Source organism: Adiantum capillus-veneris, chromosome 23, assembly GCF_014529385.1.
Source record: "Adiantum capillus-veneris isolate H3 chromosome 23, ASM1452938v2, whole genome shotgun sequence".
Lineage (NCBI taxonomy): Eukaryota > Viridiplantae > Streptophyta > Polypodiopsida > Polypodiales > Pteridaceae > Adiantum > Adiantum capillus-veneris.
In genome coordinates, this window is record NC_140953.1 from 147,377,936 (window position 1) to 147,391,260 (window position 13,325).

The 13,325-nt window shown below is 37.0% G+C and overlaps 1 pseudogene; it reads right to left on the reverse strand.

Moving 5' to 3' along the window:
• LOC147428788 (2-C-methyl-D-erythritol 2,4-cyclodiphosphate synthase, chloroplastic-like) overlaps positions 1 to 11,400 on the reverse strand; it is a 69,066-nt pseudogene extending 57,666 nt beyond the window's left edge.
• Positions 11,401 to 13,325: the final 1,925 nt, after the last annotated feature.

Sequence of the window (13,325 nt, forward strand, 5' to 3'; positions counted from 1 at the left end):
GGGTTCATGATTAGAACATATGATTGCTTCTCAGTCACTATTTTTTGTTTTGCCAAAAGAAATAGGTACAAAAAAGTTGAATTTTTACCATTCTGCAAACCTATCATCAAAGTTTCTATAGCCACGCTCAATACAAATAATATATCCATGTTTTCTTAGTTCCCTATTGTCTTTTAGGTTCATAAGGATCCATGGAGCATGTCAAAAGAATAATACATCTCTTACCAAGGGGAATCTTGGGGACAAAGATGAAGTGCCAAATACAGCAAACATGAAAAAACTGGGTTCAACATTATGAGTTGTAGAATCCCATAGAAACTATTCAATATCTAGCCAAATTTGATCCTTATGACTAGATATGGTTACTACCTACAAAATGCATGTATTTGTCACAAGAAACTAACAATATTGAAAAAGCTATACTTGATATACTAGAATGTGTCGTTTTCTTCTATAATTGAAAAAATCAACCATCGTTGTCTACTATGCAAAATAGGGTATTAGGTGCCCCAAAACTCAAGTAATATTAGCTTTATGTTACAATATGCGACATAGAAAATCAAAACTGCATTTGGATATCATGAAAGCCACAAAAAAAATCATAGAAGAGCTAAAATTGGCTAAAAAACAGGTTTTGACAATTTTTGTAATTTGGTCATAACTTACAACTTTAACATTTATTTCTCCCTAGAAGCATCAGGACATGTTGAGGACTACTAAAGATAGTTCTCTAGCATTATAGACCTCACAAACATGAATTCTAGAGTGGTATAGTTGCAAAATGTTGAAAAAAGCCAAAAACAGGACCCATTTTTTCACACAGTTTAGGTTGTGAAATATTGTGCAAGGACAAGGTTAAAGATCGAATTGATATTCCAAAAAAATGTCGAGTTTTTTTCAGCTCATGAGACAACTTTCTAGACAGATAGCACCTCAAAATCCATTTTGAAACTCTTGACATAATTCAAGGAAAATGGTCACTTAACAGGACATAAAAGTGTCCCATTACCAACCTAGTGTTAACACTAATCTTGTTTGATTAGTGTAAGGTATATCAATTTTTATCTTTTTTTAAAATTATCTTATAGATTAGAAAAAAATAAATCTCTCTCTATTAATCATTACACTCTTAAATGTTATTATACTATTCAATAGTACTTCTTCCTTAAAAAATAATGAGTAATTTAATTAGTTATTAATCCATATTAAGAATGAAATTACCTAATTTTGATCTTAATTAATAGAAATATATCAAATAAACTTAGATAATTATGAGTTAATTTTACAAGCTTTCACACACTATTAAGAATCTATTAAAACTATATCAAAATTTCTTACTTAATTTTGCTATTCATTTAGGTAGAAATTATCTATTTCTATCCTAAAATTGATGAGAAATTTAGAAATATAGTTTAATAAATCATAGGATAACTTTCAAAGGTAGAATATAGTGGTAAAAATTGGTGGTAATTATCTCATAGCTATTTAACTAGTTTTGCTAAATATTATTTTTTAATTTCTATATTTCTAGGAGAAAGATAAGTAGGATAATTAGTAAATCAACTTAGAAGTAAGTGAGATAATTTTAATAATTATATAATAGTGTTAAAAACTAGTGATAGTTATCTCATAATTAGTTAACTAGTTTTACTAATGACTTTTGCTTAAATTATTTGCTTTTAATAGAAAATTAGGTAAGATAGTTAGTAAATTAGCTTAGAAGTTGAGATAATTTTAAAAGGTATATTATAGTACTAAAAACTTATGACAATTATCTCATATTTAGTTAAATAGTTTGTAATAATCTCATATTTAGTTAATTAGTTTCACTAATTATTATTGCTTAAATTCTTTATTTTTTAGTGAAAAATTAAGTAAGATAACTAATAAGTCAGCTTAAAAGTTAGTGATATAATTTCTCAAAGATATATTATTGTGTGGATAATTTGTTATAATTATCTCATAGTTATTTAACTAGGTTTGCTAATTACTTTTTTTAAATTCTATGATTTTATCCAAAATTAAGTAAGATATTAAGTAAATCGGCTTAGAAGCTAGTGAGATAATTTTTGAGAGGTATATTACAATGTTAGGAATTTATGATAAGTATCTCATAATTATTTAATTAGTTTTGCTAATTAATATTTCTTAAATTCTTTGATTTTACCAAAAAAATTAAATAAGATAATTTGTAAATCAGCTTAAAATTTAATGAGATAATTTTAGAGATAGATTATAATGTCAAAAATTCAAGATAATTATTTCATTATTAGTTAGCTAATTTTGCTAGTTGAAATTGCTTAGATTATCTAATTTTAGCAAAAAATAAAGTAAGGTAGTTAGTAAATCAGCTTAAAAGTTAGTGAGGTAATTTTTAAAATATATTAAAGTGTTATAAGCCCATGATAATTATCTATAATTTGTTAATTAGTTTTATTGCTTAAATTATTTGATTTTAAGAGAAAATTAAGTAAGATAATTGGATCAACTTAAAAGTTAGTGAAATAATTTTCAGAGGTACATTATAGATTAGAAACTTGTGAAAATTATATCATAGTTAGTAAACTACTTTTGCTAATTACTATTTCTTAAACTTTTTGATTTTGAAAAAAAATAAAGTTGATAATTAGCAAACCCACTTGGAAATTTCTAGCATAATTTTTAGAAATATAATACTTTGTTAGATAGTTGGAATAAATATATTGTCTTTAGATAATTATTTGATAATTATCACAAAAAAAAACTATTTTTAATCTTATTTAAAAGAGAAAACTAGAAAGTTAATTCAATAAATTATAGGATAATTATTAAAACTTAAGAGACTCACAAGGAAGCCAAGATAAAAATAGCTTGCTCATATAAGTAGTTAGAAAACTATTGTGTCAAAAAGACTACTATTTTGGCTACAAATTAAAGTAAAAAATTAGCAAATTAATTATTAAAATTGAGTGTGTATTTCTATAGCTAAATTAAGGTAGAAAAACACCCCAAAAATGATATCACAAACCAAAAGAAACTATTATAATACTATAATCCAACGAACAACTTCAGGCTCTTAGAAAAGTGAAATTTAAGTAATTGATAGAAATATGTTATGAAATTCTATGGTAAGTTTTGAGTTTGGATACTTTACCTAATTTCAAGCATCCTTCTATAAGGATAAAGACCATGGCTCCCAAAAGGACCCGTGCAAATCAACAAACCGAAGAGGATGATAGCAACATAAACAGGGCGAGGCCCACACATGACCATGAGCCTAGAGCGAGTAGTAGACCGATGATGAGAGTGTTCATACCTCGAGCCTCATCAAAATCCCGGATCACTCATAGGTGGGTCTTGGTTAAAATAAAGTTTATAAGTAGCTTAAGTTTTTCCTTTTAAGTTTTAACATTGCATCCGTTATGGAGAGGAAAGGTATGTAGGAGTTATTAAACTGGCCGAAAACGGAAGAATACCTTCCAAGGAACATCATGCATTTGTTGTAAGCTAGGAAAGAAATGCTTGGGTTAGCCTGGTTGAACTAGGAAAGATTTGCTTGATCATCCTTAACACTAGTCTGTAATTGGACACTTAAGTGTCCCAAGTGTCTTGTTTTTCTACCATGTTTTGGTAGTTTATTTGTCAAGCTAGAAAGAAATTTTTTACACTTTGCTTCTACCAAAGGTTGGTTATGAGGGAAAGAAAACACTGGATTTTTTTCCTTGTCAAAGTACAATCTCTATGGAAAGAATTATGGTAAGTTGTAAGTCATAAATTTCAATAAAATTTCAAGCTGTTTTGCCAAAAAAAAAAAAGTTCTTATATCTTTTTGTAGAGATAGCCTTTTTTATGTTTATAAAAGAAAAGTGTTACTACTTAGTGTTACAAAACAATGTAATGCCCTTCAAAGACTAGTTTCCAAGTCACTTGCAAGTTATAGACATAGATTCATACTTGAGCATGTGTTGAATAAGAGCATAATTTTGGTCTTACAAAGGTCCCCTCATGGAATTGGGACTATTCTAGTGCAGTTTGACAACTACAAATGCTTTATATGTTGAATCAAAGAAACGACGTATTTTTTTTGGCTCCCTAACTCAGTTAAATCTTGTTGCTTGAACTCTGTCGTGAATTTTTTATGAGGCAAAAACTCTTGAAAATCTTTAGTCTCCATAATAACATTGAAACCTAGGTTTTGGGCGCCCCTATTGTGTACATACCACATATTTTGATACATTTAGTTTATCTACAACAAAATTTTAATATTATTTGAGGTTTTGAATGCTTATGTCTCAAAAATGAAAATATCGAAGGTTTCTTTAATGCATTTTTGAAAATTTAAAACGATCCAAAAATGGTTGTATACCAAAGCCCTTCTACTTGCTACCTTGAGTCCTCAATGGAAAGGGTAAGCAACGTATCACTTTCTAAAACTCACAAATACATCAAAAACATATTTTTATTTGTATACAACAATATGCTTGAAATGGCTATATCAAACACATTGCATTAGGAAGAGGATGAGGTCAAGGAGGGCCTCTTTATTTGCCATGAGATTATGGAGGTGATTAACATTTTTACAAATAGGTGCATGCCATGTGTGCAAGAATGGTGGGTGTGTAAGAGAGGTGTAAGAATGGTCAAAGGATGCACTTTTTCTCCCAAAAAAGGGAGGCACAACTTTATGATTTTAGGCCTTCCATAACTCCTACATATGATCTCCAATTTGAGCGGAGATTATAGATCTATAATCTACATGCCGATCTCTTTTTGTAGATATATTACATGATATAGTTTTTCTCGCTAGGTTTTGAATTTCATTTTGGGGGGAAATTTGAATTCAAATAAACTAGCCATTTTGCTTGTTTGAATTCAAAATATGTCCTTTGATTGCTTTCTTAATACTAAAGATTTGACTCCCTTAAACTGCCAAATAAAGGGGCCCTTCTAGACCCCATTCTCTTCCTAATAAACTTTCCATTATTTCATATACTCTAAAATGATTTTTTTTGCATATGAAACTTTCAATTATCTAAGCACAATTGTGGAAACATCATGTAAAATTTTCTAGAAAGATGCTTCATTTTTTCTTGAGATTATAAAGTCGATTTCTTCAAAGCATCAATCACAGTCTTATGAGAGTCAACTTGATGAGTATAATTCTTGATGATGGTAGATTTTAAAATGCAAGTTTGTATTTTTAAAAGACCCTCTAGCTAACATATTTAAGAACATCAAGAGGGTTTTTTAAATACATCGTCTATAGCATTTAATTTAAATTTGTTCAAAAGGGACACTTAAGTGTCCTGTTTGGTACCAAACTAGTGTTAAGACAGCTTAGCTCAAGACACCTCTATTTCCTTAAAATATTTCCACTTCAAATGATGAGCAATGAAGGCTTTTTAGCCAATGATAAGTCAATTTCCCCCCTGTACGAAGAGTTTTTACTCCGTGCATGTGTATGTTTGTATATATCTTAGGATACCATTTTAAAATCCTAGGGGAACCATCCGGTTGTGTGGGCAACTGGCTTGACGTATGGGCACCCCGAACTTTGGGTGATGTCTTTTTCACTCCAGACTATGAATAAAGAAGGGTGCCATTTTTCACCCATGTATAGGTGTTCTTGAGACAAGGTGAGTACTTCTAAGTGACCGTACCTTGACTTAAGTTTAAAGATGTTTTTTGTTAAAGAATGTTTTCCAATGTTGTTTTCAATACTTGTTTTAAGGAATCCTTGTTACCAAAAATTAAAAGGAACCATTATTTTAAGTGTCAAACGAATGCCGTATTAATTAGAAAAAAAAGAATCATGTGTGAGTGTAAGGTGGTAAGTGGAGATTGACTAAGGATGTCGGTCATGGATGAGTGGACCCACATGGTCGAGTAATCATGCATCTCTCTGCATTAATATTAGAAGACTTCTTCAGAGGAAGAGGACTCCACCAATAACTATATCCTCACTCAGGTAGAGGAAAAAAAGTGTTGGATGAGGATACCTTAGCCCATTTGCAAAGTTATAGAATCGACTTTTTTTTGGAGATTTTATATCTTATCGCATTTTTGCATGCGAGATAGGACTAGGTATTTTTTCTTAGGGCTATAGTCCCAAGCCATTGCCAACAATAAATGTCTATTCAACCCAAATTTTTCCTACTTAGAGACTTTACATATTTTTAGGCCTAGAGACCTGCCAAGGACCCCATCTCTAATTTATTGTTAGCGAATTGGGGACCTCTCATGGGTATTTTGATTGTGGATGTCCTTTAACGCTTCATGTTCTACAGAACTTGTTGTTGTAGTAATCTTTTGAGAAATACCGTGGTTTGCTGTATTCGTAACACTTTTTATTTCTGATCTAGTTGATGAAGATGCATTCCTAGATGATAATGAAATGTAAACTCCTCTATTTATTGACACCTTCTTTGTTTGCTTCTTTTCTTCTTGTATTAGGCATTTATGACTTGTTGCAACATGGGTGTTGGTTCTTTTTGTTCTAGCATTGTGACTATGTTGTCTGTAATGGAAATGGCCTAAGAACATTGAGAATAGCGGAATCAAGAGTATTATAGTGAGCATTTTTATGAGACTACTTTGAGAACATAGAGAGTGAAGTTAATTAGCGGTAGCAACACAACCATTATACTTAATTAACTTGGCATGAACAATACTTTTGCAAGAGAGAGAATTAGAGAACATGACAATAGTTGAGGACTGGATTTATGTGGAGCAGGTCTCTCCTCCAATATGATTTTTTATTATAGATTCTCCCATTAAGAGAGACTTGGTACAATACAATTTTTGTGTTCCTTGTGACCTAGGTGATGCAATGAACATGGAAAGCTTCATGCATCCCGAGCATAACATAAACTTTAGCACAAAAAAATTGAAGTGCTTTATGAGATACAATTACAAGAAGGAATAACAATGCCACTCATAGATAAAGTATTTCCAAACCATTTTTGAAATGGTATGATGAAGGAAACATCTATTCAATATTTTAGAATCTTGAAATAGAATTATGAGAAGGCACATCAATGCCACTCACCCTAAAGTACTTCCGAATGCTTGTTGAAATGTTATGAGAAAGGTAACTATTATTAAAATCTAACTAAATGAAATCTAAATATGTCCCTTTTTCTTTGCTACTCTCATAGTTTGATAAAATGTCTTTACTAGGGAAACCAACATCCTTCTTACTATATGGTTCATATTCTTCAAATTCATTGATAACTAGCTATAGAGCTATTTACATGGTTGTCCTTCTTAACACGTTGGAGAAATATTAAATTTTTGATCATAGTAGTATATTCAATCCCCCTTGAATGGATGTTGCAAGCACTTAAAGGCTTTTTAATCAAGGTTGATGTTGTTTGAGGCCCTATTGGCATGGATAAAGAGAATTGCATCTTAGCTTAATCCTGATAAAAAATGCCCATTGGTGAGGATACCAAGAATAAAAGGTCGATAGAGGTTTGTATAAAGATCACAAGTAAAATGATAATTTTTTTTATTTTCTCTTAAATATTAGACCCATGCTCCCTATCAAACTAATGAAATTTGAGAAAAAATGTTGTAAATACTAATGGCATTTCACTTTTTAAAATTTGAGAGACATTGAGGGGAGTGGGTTAGGACGAGTGGACTTATTGATACACAAGTCTTTTTAGACATTATGAGCCTTGTTCAATAATAGTCAGCAACTAGCTTACCAATGCCAACAAGACATGAAGGTAGTATTTTTTGAATCAGGTAATCTTTTTGAATTACCAGCACAACATGATTGAGACTTTTACACTTGTTTATGACTCTTATAGAATCTAACATTTAGGTAAGGCCTAGTTCAATAATCTTACCAATGCTAACAAGACATAAAGTTAGGATTTCTTTGAATTAGGTAGCTTGTTGAATTACCAATACAACACGATTGAGCCTTTTACACTGGGTGATGACTCTAATAGAACCTAATGATCAATAATTTTGCACTTGATGAGGATGCTAGCAATGAAAGTTCCACTCTTGTCCTTTGGGTAGCTCCTATTTTGAAATGTCACCCAAAAGGGGGTGATGAAAACATAGCATTGTTTTTCATAGGTTTACTACCAATTCAAGATCAATCCATTCACACAAAAAACGTGCTTCATTTTCACTTTTGAGACATAGTTAATTGTCCTCACTATCCCTTTGGCTCACTTGCCAACTCACTGTCAAAACATGCTGAGTTTTGTTGAATGTTATACACACCAAGATGCCAAAAATTGCTCAGGCTTATTGAATGTTGGGCATCAATTCTTCCACCAATCAAGAAGTAATATTGAAGAGCCAATGCTTCTAATTTTTTTACAGCTAGAGCTTTGGCTTCAAATGTGTGCATTGGGTGCACTCATTAGTAGCCCATCTCATTTTTAGCGGCTTTGAGAGCTATTCAAAGGGTCTAGATTTTGTACAAGCTCAATGAGCTTGATTTACCCGTGCTTTAAAATGGAAACCAAAATAGGGCTGGTTAAGATGAAGGTTTAAGGACATACGCTGACAATTTTGAAATCTAAACGAATAGGTTTAGAGAAGAAAATGCGCATCGAGATCCCTCAACTTGCGTTTCCAAACGTAAAGCAAATAGGGTCGGTGAAGACACTAGAAAATCAAGCTCATCGAGGGTCCCCAACTTGCATTTCCAAACGCAAAGAAAATAGGGTAGGGGGGCCAATAATGGGATGCCCCCCCTTTTTTGAGACAGAGCAAGCCAAATAAACTAACATGGAATAGCACCCATACTGGAGCACGGAAGCTCAGGAGGCTCCATGGTTAAATTGAGTGAACCTCAAATCTAATTGGTCACAGTGCGCATTCAATCCTCGCTAGTGCTAGAGAGGGGGAATGAGGTCCACACCCGAAACACAACATAAAGCCTCCCTACAGCTCAGGGTATCCACAGCACCCCTAACCTCTCAAATAACACCTTCAAACTGGCTAATTTTCACTAACAAACCCACTTAGCACATAGAAAAACTATCTCATACCTTGCAGAAACACCTTTCAGCACAAACCCTCACTGCTCAATTCATCCTTTTCGGCTCACAAAACACCCCGATTCTGCCCTCTTGGTAACACACTTCAAGCTACAGGCGTACCCTCTGCTAGCACTGGCAAGTACACAAAGAGCGAGAGAAAAGGAGGGGGATGGAGAGAAGCAACACGAGAAATAGGGGCAAATGCTTAGTAGTATTGCATAGGGAGATAGTACAATCAACCATGCAGCTCCAATGGCAAGCTTACAATACACAGGCTTGCAAGCCTCCAACAACTCTCTTCTGGTAAAAAAGCCCTCAAAATTTCACTTCTATCCCCTTATATAGGGCTTGGCTAAGGCTAAAAAAGAAAAAAACAAGGAGCTATCTAGCTCATGCAATCAACTGAAGCTTCATTTTAGAATGCTTTTGCATTGCTACCACTTGGCATAGTCCATTTTGGCAACCTTTGCATGGTGCACACCTCTTGGCTCTTTGTTCTCTCAATTCGACCGCCCGACTTCCCTTGCATTATCCTTTTTTTTCTCTCTCTCTCTACCCTTGCCTCACCATGGCTCTCCACTTACCTTTGTGACAGGTAGGATAGGACCCTTGACTTGCCCCTTTGACACCTTAGAAATCTCTCTCTTAGTCCTGCTGCTCCGAACTGGCTCTCTCTCTCCACATCATGGGACTTCCCCCTTTGGTTGGCTTTGTGACTCTCTCGCTCTCTCTTTTGTCATCAGCCGTGGGACCCCTCCCCATGGGAGCAATAGCGACATCGCTATGAGGGGGGGGGGGGGGGGGGGGGGGGGGGGGGTACCCCTTTACCTCAATATTTTTTTGGGCCCTTTAGATGCGGGCACAAGACCTTACGATCGAGCCACATCATCATCTGTCGTCAACGGCCGCCGGCCACAGCCCAGTGGGCACACTCACTGCACCGCCCCCCTTGGACAAAACCAGCGCCTCCCGGAGCGCCACCGTGCAGAGTCGACAGGCTATCCACCATTGCCAGCATGCCAAGGAGCTTCTCTCCCTTCACACTCTCCACAATAGGCTCACGTTGCGGGTTATATATCCCATTTTCATGACACCAAATTGTGTCTATGGGTTTTTTCTAGCGCCACGTGGCAGCTCCCAGGCTCAAGCCTTCTAAGGCCCTTGAAAAACCAAAAAATGAATTTAAAAAAAACCTTTTTTACGCGCTTGTCCTGCCTGCCAATTGGCACTTGGTGATCCATTTGCCGAGCCACAAAGCTGTTTGCAAAGCACCCCCCAACTTTAGCCTTCAATATCTCCACCACCGCTTCTCTGTTTGGCGAGCCATCAGTTCGTGCTGAGTATGTATGATGCATACCGTGCTCTAGAACCTTGTCGAGGCTCAAAACCCGCCAGATGGCACGATTCCCCATGTGATCAGGTGGGTACCAACCTAGCCCCCGACAAAACTTCAACTGGTCATAAATTGCAATTCGTGGCTCCTATCTGCAATCTCAAAAGATGGTAGGCTCCATAAATTGAGCACTACCCGCCTTTACCTTGAAATCCACTTCGGCCACCTGTCCCCAGCTGCCCCCTGTCCGGCAAGAATCTACAACACACTGAACCTTCAAACTCCAATATATTTGGCTCCGTAGCTCGGTCTAATGAGCCATATGGACCTGCTTCTTTAGCACTTCAAGCTGTACATTCCTGGACCCAATGGCTGCACCTCGCATCTCTTTCACCTGTTCCCCAAAATAGCCCCTTATGGAGCCTTGCTTGGCTATAAACCGCATCAATCATACATCTCTGCTGCTACCTGTCAGCCCATGATCTTCCTAAGTGTTATAGCCTTTTGCCATGATTTTGCTAGCGTGCACATATCTGTCCATGCCATCTTCTATGATCGACACACTTTGGCTGTACCATCATTGCCCACCCCCTAGTTGAGCATTTACGCTCAACCACAAAAGAGCTTTATTTCACTTCTAGCTGCAAAACCTGGCACACACTATGAGAAAAGTAAAACCATATGTACACATTTTTATTCTGCCTACTGCCAAACCTTCAAGTGGGTTTCCCCACCCCCTGCATCACCTTGCTTTTGCCTAGATCAAACACCTGCCCTTGTTATCTTCCACCCATCTGTAACTGCTCACCATAGTGCTGTACCCAAGCACAAAGACCATCATGTATGTAGGCTACCCATAGCCTACCTTCAACTCCACAAACATCCCTCTGCAAACCTTCTACTCCATACCAAGCAGCACCAAGCATACCATCAAAAGAACATGTACCTGACAACAAGCTGCAACACATGTCTGACCCTCCCTCCCAACTAAATAAAGAGGAGGCCTCAAGCATAGACCCCTGTACCAGTTGAATCATCCACTACATAGCTATATCTACCACCATATTCATCAGCCATAGTTTACATACCTTCAATGGAAGAAAATCCACTACTGGGATTCTCCTTTCTCCCCCATTGGACATCTCAACTGCATCGAAATCTCCACCGTCTTTGCAACACAACCTCTTCTTTGGACGCACACTCAATTCTAGAATCATCGAGCCCTTCTTTGTCAACCGGCCCTTTAAGGTCGATCAACACTTCTTTCTCTTTAGCTTCAACCACCTGTTCTTCAATCACCTCTTCTACCACTACATCATGCTTCACCAAGGAAAAGAGAAACTTGTTCTCTATTGCATCCACCTTGACTTCCTCCATAGGCACGGTTGCTCTATCTCTCCTAGAAAAATTTTGTACATGTTGCACCGCCATGGCACATTCCACCGCTACTTTTATCAGCATGGACACTAACATGGAACCACACACCATTTTTACCTGTATATCATCACCTGTAGGCCTCGACCACTCCACTTGGTCTTCATCATGTACATCCGCTTGCTCTGTTCCGTGATCTTCTTGCACATGGGCTACTACCATACCATCAAACACATAATAAGGTAGCTTTACCTTTACCAGCTCCGCTTCATGAGACTATGTCTCCTTGCCATATGATGTGGAATCATCCGCTCTATTCTCCTCGCTTGTCTCCCTGCAATTGGAGCTTGTATCATCCTCATCACGGCATCATATATCAACTCCATATCTGCATCTTCATCTGCTTGCTGCTTCACAAAAGGTTGACCATCTTGACGGCTTTGCTCACTTTCTCCATCAGCTTCTGAACCCTCGGTATCTGCAACCCGATTGCATTATGCTACCTTTCCATGCAAACTTTCCACAAGAATAGGATTTACCTCTTCAATCCGCACCGGAACCTCCACATCTGCTATCGCTTTTCGCACCTTTATTCACCTCAATATGGAGCTTCTTCTCGTTGACAAGCTCTTCCACCCTTGGCACATGCACTTCACAAACTGGAAACCTCCAAGGAACATAATCAACAGTAGGCCTTACCTCAACAGGCTTTGCACTTTGAACAGTTGGAGCCGCGTTTGGTCGGACCAAAGAACACTTCGCTACCTCCGCAACAGGCACATAATCTACTGGCTTCAACATGCCTAGCTCCAGCTTCCGCTTTACCTTCCTGCTCTTCATCTTTTCCAGATAGACCATGTCTTCGTATGTATCCGCACCATCCTCCACCTTTTCTCTAATCCTCGGATGCAAGTACTCTAGCAGCTTCGACAATTTCAAGTATTGATTGATTTTGACCCCACTAGCAACCTCTAATTGCTTTCAGCAAGCTTCAAACTGCTCAATGAAAATAGAGATATCCTTGCCTTACTTACATCCTGGCGTACAGCCTTCAGCTTCGCACCAGCTTCTTCCGGCGTAATCACCTCTTGAAACCGCTCTAGAAAATGCCTTTGCAATCATTTCCATGATTCTCGATCACCTCTCTTTAGACCATCAAACCACACCTTGGCTCCTCCTCGCATTAACAGCGGCACCATATGCAATTTTTTGCATCGAGAGCAGCCATAACTCAAAATCTGCTAACCAATCCTTGGTATCTTCAACGCCCATAAATATGGGGCCAAAACCTGGCTCCACCATCTCTACGAGCTTCAAATTCGACCATCAAACACCTCGACCATCAGACGACTGCTTTGTCGGCTAAAAAACACCGCTTCAAACCTCAAATTGGAGCAGCAGACACCTCCTCCGTGGGGGCACCAGAAGATGGAGAGGGGGAATGAGGTCCACACCCCTGACACACAACACAAAGCCTCCCTACAGCTCAGGGTATCCACAACACCCCTAACCTATCAAATAACACCTTCACATTGGATAATTTGCACTAACAAACCCACCTTAGCACACAGAACAACTATCTCATACCTTGCAAAAACATCTTTCAGCACAAATGCACCCTCACTGCT